This window comes from Magnolia sinica, chromosome 3 (assembly GCF_029962835.1).
Source record: "Magnolia sinica isolate HGM2019 chromosome 3, MsV1, whole genome shotgun sequence".
NCBI lineage: Eukaryota > Viridiplantae > Streptophyta > Magnoliopsida > Magnoliales > Magnoliaceae > Magnolia > Magnolia sinica.
In genome coordinates, this window is record NC_080575.1 from 378,795 (window position 1) to 403,372 (window position 24,578).

The 24,578-nt window shown below is 35.7% G+C and overlaps 2 long non-coding RNA genes across 3 annotated transcripts; both read right to left on the reverse strand.

Moving 5' to 3' along the window:
- Positions 1–20,548: 20,548 nt before the first annotated feature.
- LOC131239179 (uncharacterized) lies at positions 20,549–21,718 on the reverse strand. 2 transcript variants are annotated; one of them, XR_009168080.1, is made up of 3 exons: positions 21,633–21,718; positions 20,835–20,911; positions 20,549–20,633 (listed from the first exon to the last, which is right to left on the reverse strand). It is a non-coding gene; the product is annotated as an uncharacterized LOC131239179 (long non-coding RNA). The 2 variants fall into 2 exon arrangements; XR_009168079.1 differs by having other exon boundaries at positions 20,835–21,712.
- A 753-nt stretch (positions 21,719–22,471) lies between these two features.
- On the reverse strand, positions 22,472–24,191 carry LOC131239178 (uncharacterized). Its single transcript, XR_009168078.1, has 3 exons — positions 23,839–24,191; positions 23,519–23,695; positions 22,472–22,733 (listed from the first exon to the last, which is right to left on the reverse strand). It is a non-coding gene; the product is annotated as an uncharacterized LOC131239178 (long non-coding RNA).
- Between the last annotated feature and the right edge of the window lie 387 nt (positions 24,192–24,578).

Genomic DNA, 24,578 nt, shown 5'->3' on the forward strand with positions numbered 1-24,578 from the left:
TCTGTTAGTAGAGTTTGCTTACGGGTTTATTATGGATTCCTAGCTAAGCCCAGGTGATGACTTCCAAGAGCTCTTCAAGGTTCCATACCCACCTGAAATAGGAAAGGAAATAAGAAAACCTGAAGGCTTTAGGAATTTGATTAAATGGGTTATTGAGAGAAGAAGAATAGAACCTAGTAATGCGATGAAAGCGTCGGAATGGCGGGACATCTCTGCCCTCCTTTGATGCATGCTGGACGCTGGTTTCACCCTCTCCTTCTATTTCTCCTGTAATCTGCCATTAAAGAACGTCTTTCAGTAGCATAAGAAAATTAGAATAGATGAAAGAAGCAAGAGAAGAAAGGCATATCTACTTACTTCTTTGCACATGAGAGTCTTCAGTATGATCCTACAAAGAAAAGCCATCAAAGAAAAGGTCTAAAAACGTTCATTAATCCAATGAAAAATAGAACCCGTATAAAAAATCTTTCCTTTCTTTTATGATTGTGTTGTTTTTCTCACCCTAAAACATGTCCTCCTTTATGAAACGAGTGAGAAAAACTCTGTTTCAACATTAAGAAAAGAGTGACAAACTCAGCTCCTTTCTTTCAACCAACTTTTATGAAAAATTTTGTTTTCTTCATCATGGAAACAATGATAAAGGTTGATGAAAAGAGTGGCAAACTCAACTCCTTTCTTTCAACCAACATTTATGAAAAAATTTGTTTTCTTCATCAAGGAAACAATGATAAAGGTTGATGAAAAGAGTAGCAAAACCTTGAGGAGAAAATAAAGTGATGATGGAATGATTAATGCCCCAGTCGCGATTACAGGATTCAAATGTCTAAAAAGCAAGAAATGCACACATGCCAATATGTTAGCATTAATATTATAAAAACTTATGTATTAAAAAAAATATATTATAAAAACCTACAAAAAAAAACTAACAAGCTTTTATTCTCTTCACAATTTGTTGAGAGAAACCAAGAAGACAAATAGTTTGATCCGGATCCAAAAGAAATAGTACCATGCCTAATCAAATGACACCTGATCATCACATTAAGGATTAAAATAATTTGTGTGATGACTTCCAATGTGTCCACACGTGCAAACATGGGTAGAAGCCCGATTGTCAAACTTAATTCTAAAGCATTTAAGCAACCATGAAAGGTAAAGATAAATTAGTACAGGGTGCACAGGATGAGATTTAGCTTACAGGAATGATTAGCTTTTGCCCCCACGATGGAATTCAATTCTCCAAAAGGTTCCTTACAAGGACAGTTTGAGTCTAAATACATTGAGCATGATGAAAGGAAAAACAAATCTCAACAGGATAAATGGTGCTAATTCAAGGTAATTGTGAACCATCAACTAAAAGATGATTTTTAAGAAATTGAAACATGAACTGAAAAAATGACAAAGAAAGCAAGAAAAGAATTCACATTTAGATACAAATGGCAAAACAGAATACCTTTGACAAGAACATAATTGTAATGAAATCCCAATTTCCTAGTATTCATGATGAGAAAGTAGCCCTCAAATTACAGATAGATTCTTTTCAAATCCAACTTGAAAGTAATGCAATTGCAATTTGGAGCATGGTTCCTCAATATGAATGCTGAGGAAGGTAACTACTGAATATTTTTCTTGCTCTATTTTTAGTGATTTTCAGCTCCATTGCTGAGCATTGGAGGAAAGTCGATGTGGTTGTCGTCGTTTGGGGCCCGCCAAGCCTTCAATCAAGTGTTGCAGCAAAGTGCAGATCACGAACCATATGGGGCACATCCAATGGACCAATCTTCCACTTCAACAACCACAACTTTGAGTTATAGAAACTTTCCACTAATGTATAAAAGATGAGAAACAGTAACAGATCAAACCTCGAGAACAAAACATGGTGAGCACATCTAAGGTCTTATAGCAATTGTTTGAAGCTTCAAATCCGAACCTGCAGTAGGCCGATGACGTTTGGCCGGCTTGGTTATTGCAAGATCCAAATGCGATTGAATTAGCTATATATAGGTAGTAATTGTTAGTTGATAGTCAGCAACAATTAGATCATTTGGAACATTACTCATGTGAAAACTCAGTTGTAATTTCTATATTCAACTAAGACCTGACTCAAGACCGACCCAAACCCAAACCATGTGATAAACGGGTCGGGTTTGAGTCCTCTGCTCTTACTGATCACACCAGCAAGAGTACTGTAATGAAATCCCAACAACAGCCTAGCACGAGTATTGTAATGAAATCCATAACAAATATACATCAACAGTTAAAAATACAATGCAATGGCAATACACAAGTAGCTTATCTTTTAAGAATCCATCTTCATCTTTCAAAAAGAAAAGGAAAAGAAATAGTTCAATGTCAGATTTGCCCAGATTTGCTTCAGATTTATTAGAATCGATATGAGTGTCCATCTGGACAGTGGATAGCCCAAAATCTGGGATATTGGCTCCATGACCTCCATGTCGGATTTGCGTAATTACAACTACATAATTGTGACTAAGTAGGGAACTTCGTCACCTTTGGAAGCAATTAACCATCTCTTGCCAAGTAGGCATTGAGGATGAATGGCTGTACATGCACAAAGGGCCCCTATGGAAAAGAAAAATAGATATTGTAAAATAAATGAAGCTATATTTACAAAGCTCGTCCATGACCAAGCAAGATGGGGCCTATTCAAAATTGAATGGTGAGGATTGACAGCCCTACCAACCAACTAGGTGTGTCCGTGTGTGTGTGTGATTTATACAAGCTTTAGTTTCTCCTCACTTGATATATGAAAACACTTATGTCCATTTGCAAAACTCAAGAACAACCTAATTAGATGTTAGTATTAGAATTTTCCATTAAATAGCGTTAGTAGATTGTTTCGCGCCATGTTACTCATGAAAACAAAAGCATGTATAAAAACTAAGCTAATTAGATATTAGTAGTAAAATTTAGATGGCTCATGTCTCTCAATCCCCACAAAACACAAAAACAAGCTGTGGTCGGATTAAAAACTACATGTGTTAACAACAACCTACTTAGATATTAGTATTAAAATTTCCATTAAATAGCGTTAGTAGATTCTTCAGGGCCATGTTACTCTTGAAAACAAAAGCATGTATAAAAACCAGTGTTTTAAATAGCGCCCATAGTGTAGTGGTAGTGTACACTACGTACTTTAGCATGATTGTAGCACTACGTATCGTCCTAAATAGCATAAATGTACGCTATAGGGGTCGTAGCATACGATAAAACTAAGCTAATTAGATATTAGTAGTAGAATTTAGATGGCTCGTGTCTCTCAATCCCCACAAAACACAAAAACAAGATATGGTCGGGATTAAAAACTGCATGTGTGAACAACAACCTAATTAGATGTTAGTATTAGAATTTTCATTAAATAGCGTTAGTAGATTCTTCAGTGCCATATTACTCCTGAAAACAGAAGCATGTATAAAAACCAGTGTTTCAAATAGCGCCCGTAGCGTAGCAGTAGCATACACTACGTACCGTAGCGTGATTGTAGCTCTACATAGCATCCTAAATAGCATAAATGTACGCTATGGGGTTCGTAGCATACACTACAGCTATGTAGCACGTAGAGTCCATAGCGTAAGCTCCAATGTATTTTTTTTTACTATTTTATTTTCTTCACGTTTTCTTTGTATCCAATGTTGAGGAATGTGACACTTGTATTGTACTTGATACTTTTAACCGATGAGATTTTTATTTCTTTTCATAATTATGACTTGTAGCTTCAATTAGACATTATTAATTAAAGTGGTTTGATTAGAAAGTTGTTGTTGTGCTAATTATTTGATTTGGCTTATATATGTGGATAGGCTTTTGAAAAACGATAAATCATAACTTGTTTGAAGATGCTTATAATTTATAAAATTAATCATCTTTTAGGCATATTTATATTTTTTTTTTCTTTTTTTCATATTTATTTATTTATTTTCTTTTTTTTTCACTATTTATTATATTTGTCCTATTTTTAAATCAATCATCATTTAGGCTATAATAATGCTACATACTATAGAGGGCTGAGAGCTACGCATCATGCTACCGCTATTTAAAACACTGTTAAAAACTAAGCTAATTAGATATTAGTAATAGAATTTAGATGGCTTGTGTTTCTCAATCCTAACAAAACACACAAACAAGCTGGGGTTCAGATTAAAAACTGCATGTGTCAACAACAACCTAATTAGATGTTAGTATTAGAATTTTTCATTAAATAGCGTTAGTAGATTCTTTCACGCCATGGTACTCCTGAAAACAAAAGCATGTATAGAAATTAAGCTAATTAGATATTAATAATAGAATTTAGATGGCTTGTGTCTCACAGTCCCCAAAAATATACAAACAAGTTGTGGTTCGGATTAAAAACTGCATGTGTCAACAACAACCTAATTACATGTTGGTATTAGAATTTTCCATTAAATAGTGTTAGTAGATTCTTCCACGACATGTTACTCTTGAAAACAAAAGCATGTATAAAAACTAACTAATTAGATATGAGTAGTAGAATTTGGATGGCTCGTGTCTCTCAACCCCCACAAAACACACAAATAAGCTGGGGTTCAGATTAAAAATTGCATGTGTCAAGAACAATCTAATTAGATGTTAGTAGTAGAATTTTCAATTAAATAGCATTAGTAGATTCTTCCACGCCATGGTACTCCTGAAAACAAAAACAAGTATAAAAATTAAGCTAATTAGATATTACAAGTAGAATTTAGATGGCTTGAGTCTCTCAATTCCTACAAAACATACAAACAATCTGTGGTCAGATTAAAAACTGCATGTGTCAACAACGATCCAATTAGATGTTAGTATTAGAATTTCCATTAAATAACATTAGTAGATTCTTCCGCGTCATGTTACTCCTAAAAACAAAAGCATGTATAAAAACTAAGCTAATTTGATATTAGTAGTAGAATTTAGATGACTTGTGTCTCTCAATCCGCACAAAACACACTGACAAGCTGTGGTCGGATTAAAAACTGCATATGTCAACAACAACCCAATTACATGTTAGTATTAGAATTTTCATTAAATAGCGTTAGTAGATTCTTCCGCGCCATGTTACTCCTGAAAACAAAAGCATGTATAAAAACTAAGCTAATTCGATATTAGTATTAAAATTTAGATGGCTCGTGATCAAATTAAAACCTACATATGTCAACAACAACCCAATTAGATGTTAGTATTACAATTTTCCATTGAATAGCGTTTGTAGATTCTTCCCCGCCATTTTAATCCTGAAAATAAAAGCACGTATAAAAACTAAGCTTATTAGATCTTAGTAGTAGAATTTTGATGGCTGGTGTCTCTTAATCTCCACAAAACACACAAACAAGCAATGGTCGTATTAAAAATTGCATGTGTTAACAACAACCCAATTGGATGTTAGTAATTGAATTTCCATTAAATAATGTTAGTAGATTCCTTCGTGCCATGTTACTCGTGAAAAAAAAAAAATGTTTAAAAACTTAGCTAAATAGATATTAGTAGTAGAATTTAGATAGCTCGTATCTTTCAATCCCCATAAAACACAAAAACAAGTTGCGGTCGGATTAAAAACTGCACATGTCGACAACAACCTAATTAGATGTTAGTATTAGAATTTTCATTAAATAGCTCTAGTAGATTCTTCCATGCCATGTTACTTCTGAAAACAAAAGCAAGTATAAAAACTAAGCTAATTAGATATTAGTAGTAGAATTTGGATGGCTCATGTCTCTCAATCCCCAAAAAACACGCAAACAAGCTATGGTTGGATTAGAAACTACATATGTCAACAACAACCCTATTAGATGTTAGTATTAGAATATCCATTAAATAGGGTTAATAGATTCTTCCATGTCATGTAACTCTTGAAAACAAAAGCATGTATAAAAACTAAGCTAATTAGAATTTAGATGGCTTGTGTCTTTCAATCCCCACAAAACACAAAAACAAGCTGAGGTCGGATTAAAGACTGCGGGTGTCAACAATAACCTAATTAGATGTTAGTATTAAATTTTTTATTAAATATAGTTAGTAGATTCTTCCACTTCATGTTACTCCTGAAAACAAAAGCAAATATAAAAACTAAGTTAATTAGATATTAGTAATAGAATTTAGATGGCTCGTGTCTCTCAATCCCCACAAAACACACAAATAAGTTGTGGTCGGATTAAAAACTGCATGTGTCAACAACAAACTTATTAGATGTTAGTATTAGAATTTTCCATTAAATAGCGCTAGTAGATTCTTCTGGGCCAAGTTACTCTTGAAAACAAATCCATATAGAAAAATTAAACTAATTAGATATTAGTAGTAGAATTTAGATGACTCGTGTCTCTCAATTCCCACAAAACAAACTAACAATTTGTGGTCGGATTAAAACTTGCATGTGTCAACAATAACCCAATTAGATGTTAGTATTAGAATTTCTATTAAATAACATTAGTAGATTCTTCCGTGCCATATTACTCTTGAAAACAAAAGCAAGTATAAAAACTATCATGCCCCAAACTCGGAAACTGGGCTCACGATGTGGACATTTAACAATCATTGCCCATCAATGTGGACATCTAACCAACATTGCTCCCTAAGAGTGGCCCACATAGAGCCAAACATATAGTGAGCCCATGGCCTCATAAAAACTAAGCTAATTAGATATTAATAGTAGAATTTTGATGGCTCATGTCTCTCAATCCCCACAAAACACACAAACAAGTTGTGGTCGAATTAAAAACTGCACGTGTTAAAAACAACACAATTAGAAATTAGCAATAGAATTTACATTAAATATAGTTAGTAGTTTCTTCTACGCCATGTTACTCCTGAAAACAAAAGCAAGTATAAAAACTAAGCTAATTAGATATTAGCAGTAGAATTTAGATGGCTCGTATCTCTCAATCCCCACAAAACACGCAAACAAGCTATGGTCGGATTAAAAATTGTATGTGTCAACAGCAACTCTATTAGATGTTAGTATTAGAATTTCCATTAAATTGTGTTAGTAGATTCTTCCGCGCCATATTCCTCCTGAAAACAAAAGCATGCATAAAAAGTAAGCAAGTAGTACAATTTAGATGACTCGTGTCTCTCATTCCCCACAAAACAAACTAACAATCTGTGGTCGGATTAAAAACTACATGTGTCAATGAAAACCAAATTAAATGTTAGTCTTAGAATTTCTATTAAATAGCGTTAGTATATTCTTCCATGCCATGTTACTACTGGAAAAAAAAAAAAAACAAGTATAAAAACTAAGCTAATTAGATATTACTAGTAGAATTTAGATAGCTTATGTCTCTCAAACCCTACAAAACACACAAACAAGTTGTCGTCGAATTAAAAATTGCACGTGTCAAAAACAAAATAATTAGAGGTTATCAATAGAATTTCCATTAAATAACATTAGTAGATTCTTCGGCGCCATGTTACTCCTGAAAACAAAAGCATGTATAAAAACTAAGCTAATTAGATATTAGTAGTAGAATTTAGATGACTCGTGTCTCTCAATCCCCACAAAACAAACTAACAATCTGTGGTCGGATTAAAAACCACATGTGCTAATAACAACGAAATTAGATGTTAGTATTAGAATTTCTATTAAATAGCGTTAGTAGATTCTTCCGCAACATGTTACTCCTAAAAACAAAAGCAAGTATAAAAACTGTTACGCCCCAAACTCGAAAACCGAGCTCACAATGTGGACATTTAACCATCATTGACCATCAATGTGGACATCTAACCAACATTGCTCCCTAAGAGTGGCCCACATAGAGCCAAACATATAGTGAGCTCATGGCCTTACAAAAACTAAGCTTATTATATATTAGCAGTAGAATTTAGATGACTCATGTCTCTCAATCCCCACAAAACACACAAACAAGTTGTGGTCGAATTAAAAACTACACGTGTTAAAAACAACATATTTAGAAGTTAGCATTAGAATTTCCATTAAATATAGTTAGTAGATTCTTGCACGCCATGTTACTCCTGAAAAGAAAACCAAGTATAAAAACTAAGCTAAATAGATATTATAAGTAGTAGAATTTAGATGACTCGTGTCTCTCAATCCCCACAAAACATACAAACAAGCTGTGGACGAATTAAAAACTGCACGTGTTAAAAACAACACATTTAGAAGTTAGCATTAAAATTTCCATTAAATATATTTAGTAAATTCTAGCACGCCATGTTACTCCTGAAAAGAAAACCATGTATAAAAACTAAACTAATTAGATATTAGTAGTAGAATTTAGATGACTCGTGTCTCTCAATCCCTACAAAACAAACTAACAATCTGTGGTCGGATTAAAAACTACATGTGTCAATAATAACCAAATTAGATGTTAGTATTAGAATTTCTATTAAATAGCGTTAGTAGATTCTTCCGCGACATGTTACTCTTGAAAACAAAAGCAAGTATAAAAACTATCACGGCCCAAACTGGGAAACCGGGCTCACAATATGGACATTTAACCATCATTGCCCATCAATGTGGACATCTAACCAACATTACTCCCTATGAGTGACCATTTAACAACCAAACTAGATGTTAGTATTAGAATTTCGATTAAATAGCATTAGTAGATTCTTCCGCGACATGTTACTCCTGAAAACAAAAGCAAGTATAAAAACTGTCACGCCCCAAACTTGGAAACCGGGCTCACAATGTGGACATTTAACCATCATTGCCCATCAATGTGGACATCTAACCAACATTGCTCCCTAGGAGTGGCCCAGATAGAGCCAAACATATAGTAAGCCCATGTCCTCACAAATAACATTAGTAGATTCTTCTGCGACATGTTACTCCTGAAAACAATAGCAAGTATAAAACCGTCACGCCCCAAACTCGGGAATTGGGCTCACAATGTATACATTTAACCATCATTGCCCATCAATGTGGACATCTAACCAAACTCGAAAACCAGGCTCACAATGTAGACATTGAACAATCATTGCCCATCAATGTTGACATCTAACCAACATTGCTCCCTAGGAGTGACCCACAGAGAGCCAAACATATAGAGAGCGCATGGCCTCACAAAAGCAAAGCTAATTAGATATTAGTAGCAGAATTTAGATGACTCATGTCTCTCAATCCCCACAAAACACACAAACAGGCTGTGGTGCGATTTAAAAACTGCATGTGTCAAGAACAACCCAATTAGATGTTAGTATTAGAATTTTCCATCAAATAGCGTTAGTAGATTCTTACGAGCCATGTTACTCTTGAAAACAAAACCATATGTAAAAACTAAGTTAATTAGATATTATTAATAGAATTTAGATGACTCGTGTCTCTCAATCCCCACAAAACAAACTAACAATCTATTGTCGGACTAAAAACTACATGTGTCAATAACAACCAAATTACATATTAGTATTAGAATTTCTATTAAATAGCGTTAGTAGATTCTTTTGCGAGATGTCACCCTTGAAAACAAAAGCAAGTATAAAAACTATCACGCCCCAAACTCGAAAATCGGGCCCATAATGTGGACATTTAACCATCATTTTCCATCAATGTGGACATGTAACTAACATTGCTCCCTAGGAGTGGACATTTAACTACCAAACTAGATGTTAGTATTAGAATTTCGATTAAATAGCATTAGTAGATTCTTCCGCGACAAGTTACTCATGAAAACAAAAGCAAATATAAAAACTGTCACGCCCCAAACTCGAAAACCGGGCTCACAATGTGGACATATAACCATCATTGCCCATCAATGTGGACATCTAACCAACATTGCACCCTAGGAGCAGCCATTTAACAACCAAACTAGATGTTAGTACTAGAATTTCGGTTAAATAGAGTAAATAGATTCTTCCGCGACATGTTACTCTTGAAAACAAAAGTATAAAAACTGTCACGCCCCAAACTCGGAAATCAGGCTCACAATGTGGACATTTAACCATCATTGCCCATCAATGTGGACATCTAACCAACATTGCTCCGTAGGAGTGGCCATTTAACAACCAAACTATAAGTTAGTATTAGAATTTCTATTAAATAGCGTTAGTAGATTCTTCCGTGACATGTTACTCCTAAAAACAAAAGCAAGTATAAAAACTGTCACACCCCAAACTCGGAAATCGGGCTCACAATGTGGACATTTAACCATCATTGCCCATCAATGTGGACATCTAACCAACATTGCTCCCTAGTAGTGGCCATTTAACAACCAAACTAAATTTTAGTATTGGAATTTCTATTAAATAGCGTTAGTAGATTCTTCCACGACATGTTACTTCTGAAAAAAAAAGCAAGTATAAAAACTATCACACCCCAAACTCGAAAACCGAGCTCACAATGTGGACATTTAAATATCATTGCCCATCAATGTGGACGTCTAACCAACATTGCTCCCTACAAGTGGCTCACATAGAGCCAAACATATAGTGAGCACATGGTCTCACAAAAACAAAGCTAATAAGATATTAGTAGTAGAATTTAAATGGATCATGTCTCTCAATCCCCACAAAACAAACAAACAAGCTGTGGTTCGATTTAAAAACTGCATGTGTCAAGAACAAGCAAATTAGATGTTAGTATTAGAATTTTCCATTAATTAGTGTTACTAGAATCTTCCGCGCCATGTTACTCTTAAAAACAAAACCATATATAAAAAAAAAAGTTAATTAGATATTAGTAGTAGAATTTAGATGACTCGTGTCTCTCAATCCCCACAAAACAAACTAACAATCTGTGGTCGGATTAAAAATTACATGTGTCAATAACAACCAAATTAGATGTTAATATTAGAATTCTATTAAATAGCGTTGGTAGAATCTTCCGCGACATGTTACTCCTGAAAACAAAAGCAAGTATAAGAACTGTCACGCACCAAACTCGAAAACCGGGGTCACAATGTGGACATTTAACCATCATTGCCCATCAATGTGGACATAAAACCAACATTGCTCCCTAAGAGTGGCCATTTAACAACCACACTAAATGTTAGTATTAAAATTTTGATTAAATAGCGTTAGGAGATTCTTCCGCGACATGTTACTCCTGAAAACAAAAGCAAGTATAAAAACTGTTATGCCCCAAACTCAGAAACCGGGCTTACAATGTGGACATTTAACCATCATTGCCCATCAATGTGGACATCTAACCAACATTGCTCCCTAGGAGTGGCCATTTAACCACCAAAATAGATGTTAGTATTAGAATTTCTATCAAAAAGTGCTAGTAGATTCTTCCACGACATGTTACTCCTAAAAAGAAAAGCAAGTATAAAAACTGTCACGCCCCAAACAAGGAAACCGGGATCACAATGTAGACATTTAACCATCATTGCCAATCAATGTAGACATCTAACCAACATTGCTCCCTACGAGTGGCCATTTAACAACCAAATTAGATATTTGTATTAGAATTTCTATTAAATAGTGTTAGTAGAATCTTCAGCGATATGTTATACCTGAAAACAAAAACAAGTATAAAAATTGTCATGCTCCAAACTCGAAAACCAGGCTCAGAATGTGGACATTTAACCATCATTCCCCATCAATGTGGACATCTAATCAACATTGCTCCCACGGAGCGGCCATTTAACAACTAAACTAGATGTTAACATTAGAATTTCAATTAAATAGCGTTAGTAGATTTTTTCGCGACATATTACTCTCGAAAACAAAAAAACTATGAAAACTGTCACGCCTCACACTCGAAAACCGAAATCACAATGTGGACATTTAACCATCATTGCTAATCAATATGGACATCTAACCAACATTGGTCCCTAGGAGTGGCCATTCAAAAACTAAACTACATGCTAGTATTAGAGTTTCTAATAAATAGCGCTTGTAGATTCTTCTGCGACTTGTTACTCCTGAAAACAAAAGTAAGTATAAAAATTGTAATGCCCCAAAATCGAACCAGGCTCACAATGTGGACATTTAACCATCATTGCCCATCAATGCGGACATCTAACCAACATTGCTCCCTAGGAGTGGCCATTTAACAACCAAACTAGAAGTTAGTACTAGAATTTCTATTAAATAGCGTTAGTAAATTCTTCAGCGACATGTTATTCCTGAAAACAAAAGCAAGTATAAAAACTTTCACGTCCCAAACTCGAAAACCGGGCTAACAATCATTGCTCCCTAAGAGTGGCCATTTAACAACCAAACTAGATGTTAGTAATATAATTTCCATTAAATAACGTAAGTAGATTCTTCCACAACATGTTACTCTTGAAAAAAAAAAACATGTATAAAAATTGTCAAGCCCCAAACTCGGAAACCGAGCTCACAATGTGGACATTTAACCATCATTGCCCATCAATGTGGACATCTAACCAACATTGCTCCCTAGGAGTGGCCATTTAACAACTAAACTAGATGTTAGTATTAGAATTTCTATTAAATAGTGTTAGTAAATTCTTCCGCGACGTATTACTCTTGAAAACAAAAGCAAGTATAAAAATTGTCACGCGCCAAACTCGTAAACCGGGCTCACAATGTGGACATTTAACCATCATTTCCCATCAATGTGGACATCTAACCAACATTGCTCCGTAGGAGTGGCCATTTAACAACCAAACTACTTGTTAGTATTAAAATTTCTATTAAATAGCGTTAGTAGATACTTCCTCGCCATGTTACTCCTAAAAACAAAAGCAAGTATAAAAACTGTCATGCCCCAAATTCGAAAACCAGGCTCACAATGTGGACATTTAACCATCATTGCCTATCAATGTGGACATCTAACCAACATTGCTTCATAGGAGTGACCATTTAACAACCAAACTAGATATTAGTTTTAGAATTTTTATTAAATAGTGTTAGTAGATTCTTCCGTGACAAGTTACGCCGGAAAACAAAAGCAAGTATAAAAATTGCCACACCTCAAACTCGGAAACCGGGATCACAGTGTGCACATTTAACCAGCATTTTCCATCAATGTGGACATCTAACCAACATTGATCCCTAGCAGTGGCCATCTAACAACCAAACTAGATATTAGTATTACAATTTCTATTAAATAACGTTAGTAGATTTTTCCGTGACATGTTACTCCTGAAAACAAAAGCAAGTATAAAAACTGTCACGCCACAAACTCGAAAACTGAGCTCACATGTGGACATTTAACCATCATTGCCCATTAATGTGGACATCAAACTAACATTTCTCCCTATGAGTAGCCATTTAACAACCAAACTAGAATTTAGTACTAGAATTTCATTTAAATAGCGTTAGTAAATTCTTCTGCGACATTTTATTCCTGAAAACAAATGCAAGTATAAAAACTTTCACGCCCCAAACTCGGAAACCGGGCTCACAATGTGGACATTTAACAATCATTGCTTATCAATGTGGACATCTAACCAACATTGCTCCCTAAGAGTGGCCATTTAACAACCAAACTAGATGTTAGTATTAGAATTTCTATTAAATAGCGTTAGTAAATTCTTCTGCGACATGTTAATCCTGAAAACAAAAGCAAGTATAAAACTATCACGCCCCACAATCCCAAAACCAGGCTCACAATGAGGACATTTAACCATCATTGCCCATCAATGTGGACATCTAACCAACATTGCTCACTAGGAGTGGCCATTTAACAACCAAAATAGATGTTGGTATTATAATTTCTATTAAAAAGGGTTATTATATTCTTCCGCGACATGTTACTCATGAAAATAAAAGCAAGTATAAAAACAGGCACGCCAAAAACTCAGAAACAGGGCTCACAATGTGGACATTTAACCATCATTGCCCATCAATGTGGACATCTAACCAACATTGCTCCCTAGGAGTGGCCATTTAACAACCAAACTAGATGTTAGTATTAGAATTTCTATTAAATAGCGTTAGTAGATTCTTCCGCGATATGTTACTCCTGAAAACAAAAATAAGTATAAAAACTGTCACGCCCCAAACTCGGAAACCGGGCTCACAATGTGGACATTTAACCATCATTGCCCATCAATGTGGACATCTAACCAACATTGCTCCCTAGGAGTGGCCATTTAACAAACAAACTAAATGTTAGTATTAGAATTTCTATTAAATAGCGTTAGTAGATTCTTTCGCGACATGGTACTCCTGAAAACAAAAGCAAGTATAAAAATTGTCACGCCTCAAATTATGAAATGTGGACTTTTAACCACCATTGCACATCAATGTGGACATCTAACCAACATCGATCCCTAGGAGTGACCATTTAACAACCAAACTAGATGTTAGTATTAGAATTTTCATTAAATAGAGTTAGTAGACTCTTCCGCCATATGTTAATCCTGAAAACAAAAGCAAGTATAAAAACTATCACACTGCGAACTAGGAAACGGAGCTCACAATGTGGACATTTAACCATCATTGCCCATCAATGTGGACATCTAACCAACATTGCTCCCTAGGAGTGGCCATTTAACAACCAAATTAGATGTTAGTATTAGAATTTCTATTAAATAGCGTTAGTAAATTCTTCCCCGACATGTTACTCCTGAGAACAAAAGCAAGTATAAAAACTGTCACGCCCCAAACTCGGAAACCGGGCTCACAATGTGGACATTTAACCATCATTGCTCATCAATGTGTACATCTAACCAACACTGCTCCTACGAGTGGCTATTTAACAACTAAACTAGATGTTAGTATTAGAATTTCTATTAAATAACATTAGTAAATTCTTCCATGACATGTTACTCCTGAAAAAAAAAAAGCAAGTATAAAAATTGTCACGCGCCAAACTCGTAAACCGGGCACACAATGTGGACATTTAACCATCATTTCCCATCAATGTGGACATCTAACCAACATTGCTCCCTACGAGTGGCTATTTAACAAGTAAACTAGATGTTAGTATTAGAATTTCTTTTAAATAACGTTAGTAGATTCTTCCACGACATGTTACTCCTGGAAAAAAAATGTATAAAAACTGTCACGCCCCAAACTCGGAAACTGGGCTCACAATGTGGACATTTAACCATCATTGCCCATCAATGTGGACATCTAACCAACATTGCTCCCTAGGAGTGGCCATTTAACAACCAAACTAGATGTTAGTATTAGAATTTCTATTAAATAGTATTTGTAGATTCTTCCGCGATATTTTACTCATGAAAACAAAAACAAGTATAAAATCTATCACACCCCAAACTCAAAAACCGGGGCTCACACTTTAAACATTTAATCATCATTGCCCATCAATGTGGACATCTAACCAACATTGCTCCCTAGGAGTGGGCATTTAACAACCAAAATAGATGTTAGAATGAGAATCTCTATTAAATAGTGTTAATAAAATCTTCCGCGACATGCTACTCCTGAAAACAAAAGCATGTATAAAAATAATCACGTACCAAACTCGGAAACCAGGCTCACAATGTGGACATTTAACCATCATTGCCCATCAATGTGGACATCTAACCAATATTGCTCCCTAGGAGTGGCGATTTAACGACCAAACTAGATGTTAGTATTAGAATTTTTATTAAATAGCGTTAGTAGATTCTTCCACGAAATGTTACGCCTAAAAATAAAAGCAAGTATAAAAATTGTCACGCCCAAACTCGGAAACCGAGCTCACAATGTGGACATTTAACCATCATTGCCCATCAATGTGGACATCTAACCAACATTGCTCCTTAGGAGTGACCATTTAACAACCAAAGTAGATGTTAGTATTAGAATTTTTATTAAATAGCGTTAGTAGATTCTTCCGCGATATTTTAATCCTGAAAACAAAAACAAGAATAAAAACTGTCACGCCCCAAACTCAGAAACCGGGTTCACAATGTGGACATTTAACCATCATTGCCCATTAATGTGGACATCTAACCATCATTGCTCCCTAGGAATAGCCATTTAACAACCAGACTAGATGTTAGTAATAGAATCTCTATTAAATAGTGTTAATAAAATCTTCCGCGACATGCTACTCCTGAAAACAAAAGCATGTATAAAAATAATCACGTACCAAACTCGGAAACCAGGCTCACAATGTGGACATTTAACCATCATTGCCCATCAATGTGGACATCTAACCAACATTGCTCCCTAGCAGTGGCCATTTAACAACCAAAATAGATGTTAGTATTACAATTTCTATTAAATAGCATTAGTAAATTCTTCCCCGACATGTTACTCTTGAGAACAAAAGCAAGTATAAAACTATCACGCCCCAAACTCGAAAACCAGGCTCACAATGCGGACATTTGACCATCATTGCCCATCAATGTATACATCTAACCAACATTACTCCCTACGAGTGGCCAATTAACAACCAAACTAGATTTTAATATTAGAATTTCTTTTGAATCACGTGAGTAGATTCTTCCGCGATATGTTATACCTGAAAACAAAAACAAGTATAAAAACTGTCACACCCCAAACTCGAAAATCGGGCCCACAATGTGGACATTTAACCATCATTGCCCATTAATGTAGACATCTAACCAACATTTCTCCCTAGAAGTGGCCATTTAACAGCTAAACTATATGTTAGTATTATAATTTTTATAAAATAGCGTTAGTAGATTCGACAGCGATATGTTACTCCTGAAAACAAAATCAAGCCCCAAACTCGGAAACCGGGCTCACAATGTGGACATTTAACCATCATTGCCCATCAATGTGGACATCTAACCAACATTGCTCCCTAAGAGTGGCCATTTAACAACCAAACTAGATGTTAGTATTAGAATTTCTATTAAATAGCGTTAGTAGATTCTTCCACGATATGTAACTCCTGAAAACAAAAACAATTATAAAAACTGTCACGCCCCAAACTCGAAAACTGGGCTCACAATGTGGACATTTAACCATCATTGCCCATCAATGTGGACATCTAACCAACATTGCACCCTAGGAGTGGCCATTTAACAATCAAATTAGATGTTAGTATTAGAATTTCTATTAAATAGCGTTAGTAGATTCTTCAGCGATATGTTACTCCGGAAAATAAAAGAAAGTATAAAAACCCCAAACTCGGAAACCGACCGCACAATGTGGACATTTAACCATCATTGCCCATCAACGTAGACAATTAAGCAACATTGCTCGCTATGAGTGGCCATTTAACAACCAAACTACATGTAAGTTTTAGAATTTCTATTAAATAGCGTTAGTAGACTCTTCCGCGTCATGTAACTCCTGAAAACAAAAACAACTATAAAAATTGTCACGCCCCAAACTCGAAACCATTTAACCATCATTGCCTATCAATGTGGACATCTAACCAACATTGCTCCCTAGGTTGGCCATTTAACAACCAAAATAAATATTATTATAAGAATTTCTATTAAATAGCGTTAGTAAATTCTTCCGCAACATGTTAATCCTGAAAACAAAAGCCAATATAAAAACTGTCACGCTCGAAACTCGAAAACCGGGCTCACAATGTAGACATTTAACCATCATTGCCCATCAATGTGGACATCTAACCAACATTGCACCTTAGGAGTGGCTATTTAACAACCAAACTAGATGTTTGTATTAGAATTTCTATTGAATAGCGTTAGTAGATTCTTCCGCGATATGTTATACCTGAAAACAAAAACAAGTGTAAGTCACGCCCCAAACTCGGAAACAAGGCTGAGAATGTGGACATTTAGCCATCAATGCCCATCAATGTGGACATCTAATCAACATTGCTCCCTAGGATTGGCCATTTAACCACCAAAATAAATGTTAGTATTAGAATTTCTATTAAATAGCGTTAGTAGATTCTTCCACGACATGTTACTCCTGAAAACAAAAGCAAGTATAAAAACTGTCACACCCCAAACTCGGAAACCAGGATCACAATGTGGACATTTAACCATCATTGCACATCAATGTGGACATCTAACCAACATTGCTCCCTACGAGTGGCCATTTAACAACCAAAGTAGATGTTAGTATTAGAATTTCTATTGAATAGCGTTAGTAGATTCTTCCGCGATATGTTATACCTGAAAACAAAAACAAGTATAAAAACTGTCACGCCCCAAACTCGGAAACCAGGCTCAGAATGTGGACATTTAACCATCATTGCCCATCCATGTGGACATCTAATCAACATTGCTCCCTAGGATTGGGCATTTAACCACCAAAATAAATGTTAGTATTAGAATTTCTATTAAATAGCGTTAGTAGATTCTTCCACGACATGTTACTCCTGAAAACAAAAGCAAGTATAAAAACTGTCACACCCCAAACTCGGAAACCAGGATCACAATGTGGACATTTAACCATCATTGCACATCAATGTGGACATCTAACCAACATTGCTCCCTACGAGTGGCCATTTAACAACCAAACTAGATGTTAGTATTAGAATTTCTATTAAATAGCGTTAGTAGATTCTTCCGCGATATGTTATACCTGAAAACAAAAACAAGTATTAAAACTGTCACGCCCCAAACTCAGAAACAAGGATTAGAATGTGGACATTTAACCATCATTGCCCATCAATGTGGACATCTAATCAACATTGCTCCCTAGGATTGGCCATTTAACCACCAAAATAAATGTTAGTATTAGAATTTCTATTAAATAGCGTTAGTAGATTCTTCCACGACATGTTACTCCTGAAAACAAAAGCAAGTATAAAAACTGTCATACCCCAAACTCGGAAACCAGGGTCACAATGTGGACATTTAACCATCATTGCACATCAATGTGGACATGTAACCAACATTGCTCCCTACGAGTGGCCATTTAACAACCAAAGTAGATGTTAGTATTAGAATTTCTATTGAATAGCGTTAGTAGATTCTTCCGCGATATGTTATACCTGAAAACAAAAACAAGTATTAAAACTGTCACGCCCCAAACTCAGAAACAAGGATGAGAATGTGGACATTTAACCAACATTGCCCATCAATGTGGACATATAATAAACATTGCTCCCTAGGATTGGCAATTTCACCACCAAAATAAATGTTAGTATTAGAATTTCTATTAAATAGCGTTAGTAGATTCTTCCACGACATGTTACTCCTGAAAACAAAAGCAATTATAAAAACTGTCACACCCCAAACTCAGAAATCAGGATCACAATGTGGACATCTAACCAACATTGCTCCCTACGAGTGGCCATTTAATAACCAAACTAGATGTTAGTATTAGAATTTCTATTGCATAGCGTTAGTAGCTTCTTCCGCGATATGTTATACTTGAAAACAAAAACAAGTATAAAAACTGCCACGCCCCAAACTCGAAAACCAGGCTCAGAATGTGGACATTTAACCATCATTCCCCATCAGTGTGAACATCTAGTCAACATTGCTCCGTAGGATTGACCATATAACCACCAAAATAAATGTTAGTATTAGAATTTCTATTAAATAGCGTTAGTAGATTCTTCCATGACATGTTACTCCAGAAAACAAAAGCAAGTATAAAAACTGTCACACCCCAAACTCGGAAACCAGGATCACAATGTGGACATTTAACCATCATTGCACATCAATGTGGACATCTAACAACATTGCTCCCTACGAGTGGCCATTTAACAACCAAAGTAGATGTTAGTATTAGAATTTCTATCAATAGCGTTAGTAGATTCTCTCCGCGTTATTAAGGTCTAATGGATGGACAGATCTGATTGATAATGCAGGGGGGTCTTTGTTTTTTAATCTTGAATGTTTTGAAGTGTATACAGGATAAAATTGATTATAGAACTAAGGATGTAAAGTGAATGGTTCTTGCTGAATATTGGACCTGCCTATTGTGACTTACAAGAGCTATCCTGATTTATAAATAAATAAATAAATAATAGAAAGAAAAAGAAAAAAGATTCCATGGCCCCAATGCTCTTAACTTTCCTTGTTGTTTATCAATGAACACAATTGGTCACCTTAATAGAAGAGGCCTGCAAAAACAAAAGGGTATTTTCCTCTCCCAATATATTAATTGTTGATTGAGAACACTTTTTCTCAAACTAACCTATGAAACCAAAATATAGCGCCACATCATAAATGAGCAAACCAAAGGCTATGCAGAGCAGGGAACAGGTAAATCTACAGAGCTGACAACACACCTGCTGCCGTGCAGCTTAATCATCAATTGCTACAAAACAAAGAAAGTTTTTATTACTAACTTAGCAATAATTATGATGTAAAAGATGCTTCTTCTCCCTCATGAACCAAATCCTAAAAACACCAAGTGCACCTTTGGTAACTCTTTCGTCAATAAGAATACAAAGGCAATGCACAATAAGCATTAAGATGACATGCAGCAAGTCCTGCACTCATCAGAACAAATAGTTCCCCATGGACTACTTTTAAGATGCAACAGAGGAGTCAGTACTACAGACTCCTACCACACTGTCACAAGAGCTGCACCAATACTCGATGCCAGTTGCTGCTAAATACTATCAAATATTACGTGTAGTACAACTGCAAACAGAGAAACAACCGTAAATTGCAAAAGATACAACTCCAATTCTAGTAGATGCTGAAATTAAACTACCAATCCTTAGCAGTCTGCCCAAGTACGAATTTTAATGCTTTGGCCTCTTTGGACCATAAATCTAAAATCTGAAACACTTGTCCAGTACCAGTTAGCAACCACAAGTACAAGGTCAAGGTATATACAGAGAATATAGAATCAGTACAAACCACAAACCACACCTGCTCTTTCATTGCAAGAGCTTTTGTAAGATAGTGCTTCTTCAGAGTTTCCTGGACTCTGGCTAGGACCTACAGTAGAAACAAAAGCAATCAGAATACAGTTTGTACGTGCGAGCATAGGGGGCCAAAATGGCATGTACAATGAACATCATCTGCAACCATCAGGTAGAGCAACTCTACATTTCATGGTAGTGATTGAAAAGAGTACCATATGGTCATCAATTGAATCAAAATTGCACTGGATCATTGAGAATAATCTCGAACACTTACCTTGCAAGAAATTGGAGAAGATTGATGAAAAACTATTTGATGTCATCTGATGATTTAGGAGTGGCATCAGCAGAAATCTTGGACAAGAAAGGGGTAGAATAAATTTATCTCAATAAGAACCACTTAGACAAATCAACATAAAGAACAAAAACAGATTGAAAAAAAAGTTGTTGATTTACTACAGTTCAATTAAGAGAAAGGACGATGAATTGAAAACCTATACAAGAAAATACATTCAAAGATTCATATTGCAACCATCTTCTAGAAAAAGATCTGAGATTACAAACCATCTCCCATACATGCAGATCAACTATTAAAAGGTCCCTTGCATGCTTGCTCCTTCAATTTAGGTCTTTGTTGATGAGCAACTTCAATGCAATTTCTGTACATGTTTACTCACTCAATTTATGTAGAAGGTCTCGTATGACAGAGCATGACCAGGAACTCTAAAGAAATTTAGAATGAGTGAAGTATCAAATGCTAGATATAACTAACCCTATAAATTTCAGGATTAGTTATGCAGTAACACTATAAATTTGAGAATATCTTACTTTGAATTTTATGAAACGAACTTTCATCTCCAGGATTAATTCAAGTACAATTAAGAATCAGATGTGTCTCTGGGCTACCAAATTAAAGAAGGGCTGAGTGCAATCAGGTTTATTTGACAGTAACTGTATCCAATACCAACAAGGCAACAACTAGGTACCAGGAACAGCCATATCATTAATATACTTTTTTTTAAAAAGTTACAAAATCATTTAACATCTCAAGGATTGCTTTGGAAGCCTATCTTACCTGGGTGTGGATGCGGGTGTTGGGTAACAGTACAACTTGAGGCAAGAGACTCACTTGAATCCAAATCACTGCATACAGGGACACAAAAAAAGTTACAAAATCATTTAACATCTCAAGGATTGCTTTGGAAGCCTATCTTAGCTGGGTGTGGATGCGGGTGTTGGGTAACAGTACAACTTGAGGCAAGAGACTCACTTGAATCCAAATCACTGCATACAGGGACACAGCTTAGCATTTAATAATTAATATCTTCTAACTAATTGAAGCTCTGCCTGGAAGCAATATGTCCCTGCCAGTCCCAACTCAGGATAAAGGAAAGGGTTGATGTAAGGTGAGTAGCTGGTGGTAAAAAGTTTACCATGCAATCACAAGAATTCCTGTTCTGAATATGATTCGTGAAACAAGTTACACAAAGACAACCCCATATAGTGTGGAGAAGGCTATGTTGATGATCATATTACTAACATATTTTGTTAAATTATAATTTTAGTTATTATTTTAATATGAATTATTTGGATATGGCTGGCCATTTCTGAGACAGATCTAATACCCTCATTGCATGATATTGGACACAGGTACTGAGCATTGCACAACAGCCATGTCAAGAAAAGATTATGATTATGATTATGATTTGTTTATCCTGCCAACATATCTAATGCCTATCTGCTCCCAGACCATAACTGCACAAAATCTAAATTGAAGCAATGACATGTTCAGGTGAGGGAGCAGTTGGGTTTTTTAAAAAAAGCGTAGAACATTTTCAAAAGCAATTTTAATCATGTGCTTAGGGATCTACTTCCCATCTAGATGAAATCAAATTTCCACAAGGCAAAAGAAGATGAAAAGAAAAATTTCAAGTTATAAGAAACATCACAAGTAACTTACAAATATCACACCGATAGATAGTTCAGCCCAAGACTTACAATCGCTGATGTCCTATAGTATCGATACTGAAAGTTCATTTAAAATGTCTAATATGAAGCATAAATTAGGCAAGCTTCATTTCTAAACTAGGAATGAATTTGTTGTCCCTTCCATGAGCTCTTACAATTCTCCAAATCAACTCCAAGCTACGTCTTACAGATGCATGGACTTTGAATCCTGAAGGAGATTTATGCAGATAAAAATAAATAAATCACCAAATGATTTGCACAGTGAAATATTGTTTAATTACATAAATTAAAGACAACCAAAAGACCAACGCCATGCATCATTTCAAAGTTTACCAAGATACACATAGTGGGTATCAGTAATTCTGTTGCATAAATATTTCCAATCTAGCTTGTGCTCACAACAACCTCTCAATGAGAAGAATTTTTTCTTTAAAAAGAAAAAGAAAACCACATGTTGCTTATAGAACTCAAATCAAATAGAAATAATTTATCTCAAAAATGTAAAAGGATCAAATTGGGAAATCATGCTTTGGACATGATTCCAATACCTCCCTATTTTGTTGTAAAAAAATGCAGCTCCAGAGAATGTGCAGTCAAATTATGATAAGAACCATAAATTAGCTCCATTTTCAACAATTCTAGAGTATAACTTTTCATTGTAAATGAGGATGAGTTAACATCAGAGAATCACCCCTCTCTCCAAATCTAACAAAACATGCATTCATAAAAAGACAAGCAAAAAAATAAAAAAAACAAATATCAAAAGAATCAGAAGGGAAACCCAATCTAATGAACAGATCTAGGGAAGTTTCAATTGAGAATCCAAAGCTAATCGTCTCAACAATTTTTTATTTTTTTTTAAAAAACCAAAATGAAGGAAATTCCAAACACTAATCAAATCACATACACAGATCTCAAGAGAAATATCCCGAAATGGATCTAAGACTGAAGAAATGAAGAGAGATAATAATCAAAATCGGAGAAATCCCATACCTTATGACATTTCCAAGGCTCTTTCTAGAGAAATACACAGAAATCCCATGGGATATGATCAGAGGCCGTTGAAATCAGAGAAGAGAGATTAGATGAAGGTGATGGTGAGAGATGATTGATGGTTGCCTCTGCTTCTCTATATATAAAAATAGAGCCATTAATAGGGCATCAGAAAACCTGAAATGAGAAGAGAAATAAAAAATCAAAGATAGATGAACGCAATAGGATTGATTTTACACTCAACGATTTGGATGCATACAGATTTCGAAAAGATTGGAGAGGAAAGAACCTATTGAGGAATGAGAAGATCGAAATCTTACCAGTGGAGAAGGATCAAAGAGCAGAGAAAGAGGGTTTTGGGACACAAGGAGGGTCTCATCTAGATCAGCGGTTACCGTCTGGTTCGACCTTCTTTCAGAGCTGCTCAAGATCGGATAAAAAAGGTGAACTCCCATCAGAGTATAGGTGAGAGAGAGAGAGAGAGAGAGAGAGAGAGAGCGCTCCAGAGAGAGCTCCCATTAGAGATGGAGAGCTTCCTAGAATCGGACGGATGAAAGATGGGTTGATCCCTCTGCAACCATTGAAGCTGCAAGGCAAGGAAAACAAGGCGTTTTGACCTGATTGTTGATGCCATTGAATTGAATAGGAGAAGCTTTTGGAGAGATCGCGCGAGAGGTAGGAATTTAATCCCCACCTTGTGGTCCATTTAAGCCTTTGATATTCTCTATTTTTGTGCTAATAATTTAAAATGATATGGAAAAATGGATGGACGGTGTGGATTAAATTCAAACGTCACGTTGGACCCTCAGTTGCCCTCAGATCGTCCGCCTGCCCCGAGCTTGGAACAGGCGGGGAAAGTACCTAATCCGCGCCCGTTTCAAACCCATATCAACACAACGGTCACAGCCAGCTGGAAGGCACCAACGGTCACAGCCAGCTGGAAGGCGCCAACGGATACTTTCCGTTTCCAACGGAATGACGGTCTCTGTATCATGTATGTTTGCAACCGTTTACCGTCTACCAAACATGTGTACGGTTATCCCGACCATCCAAATTGTGG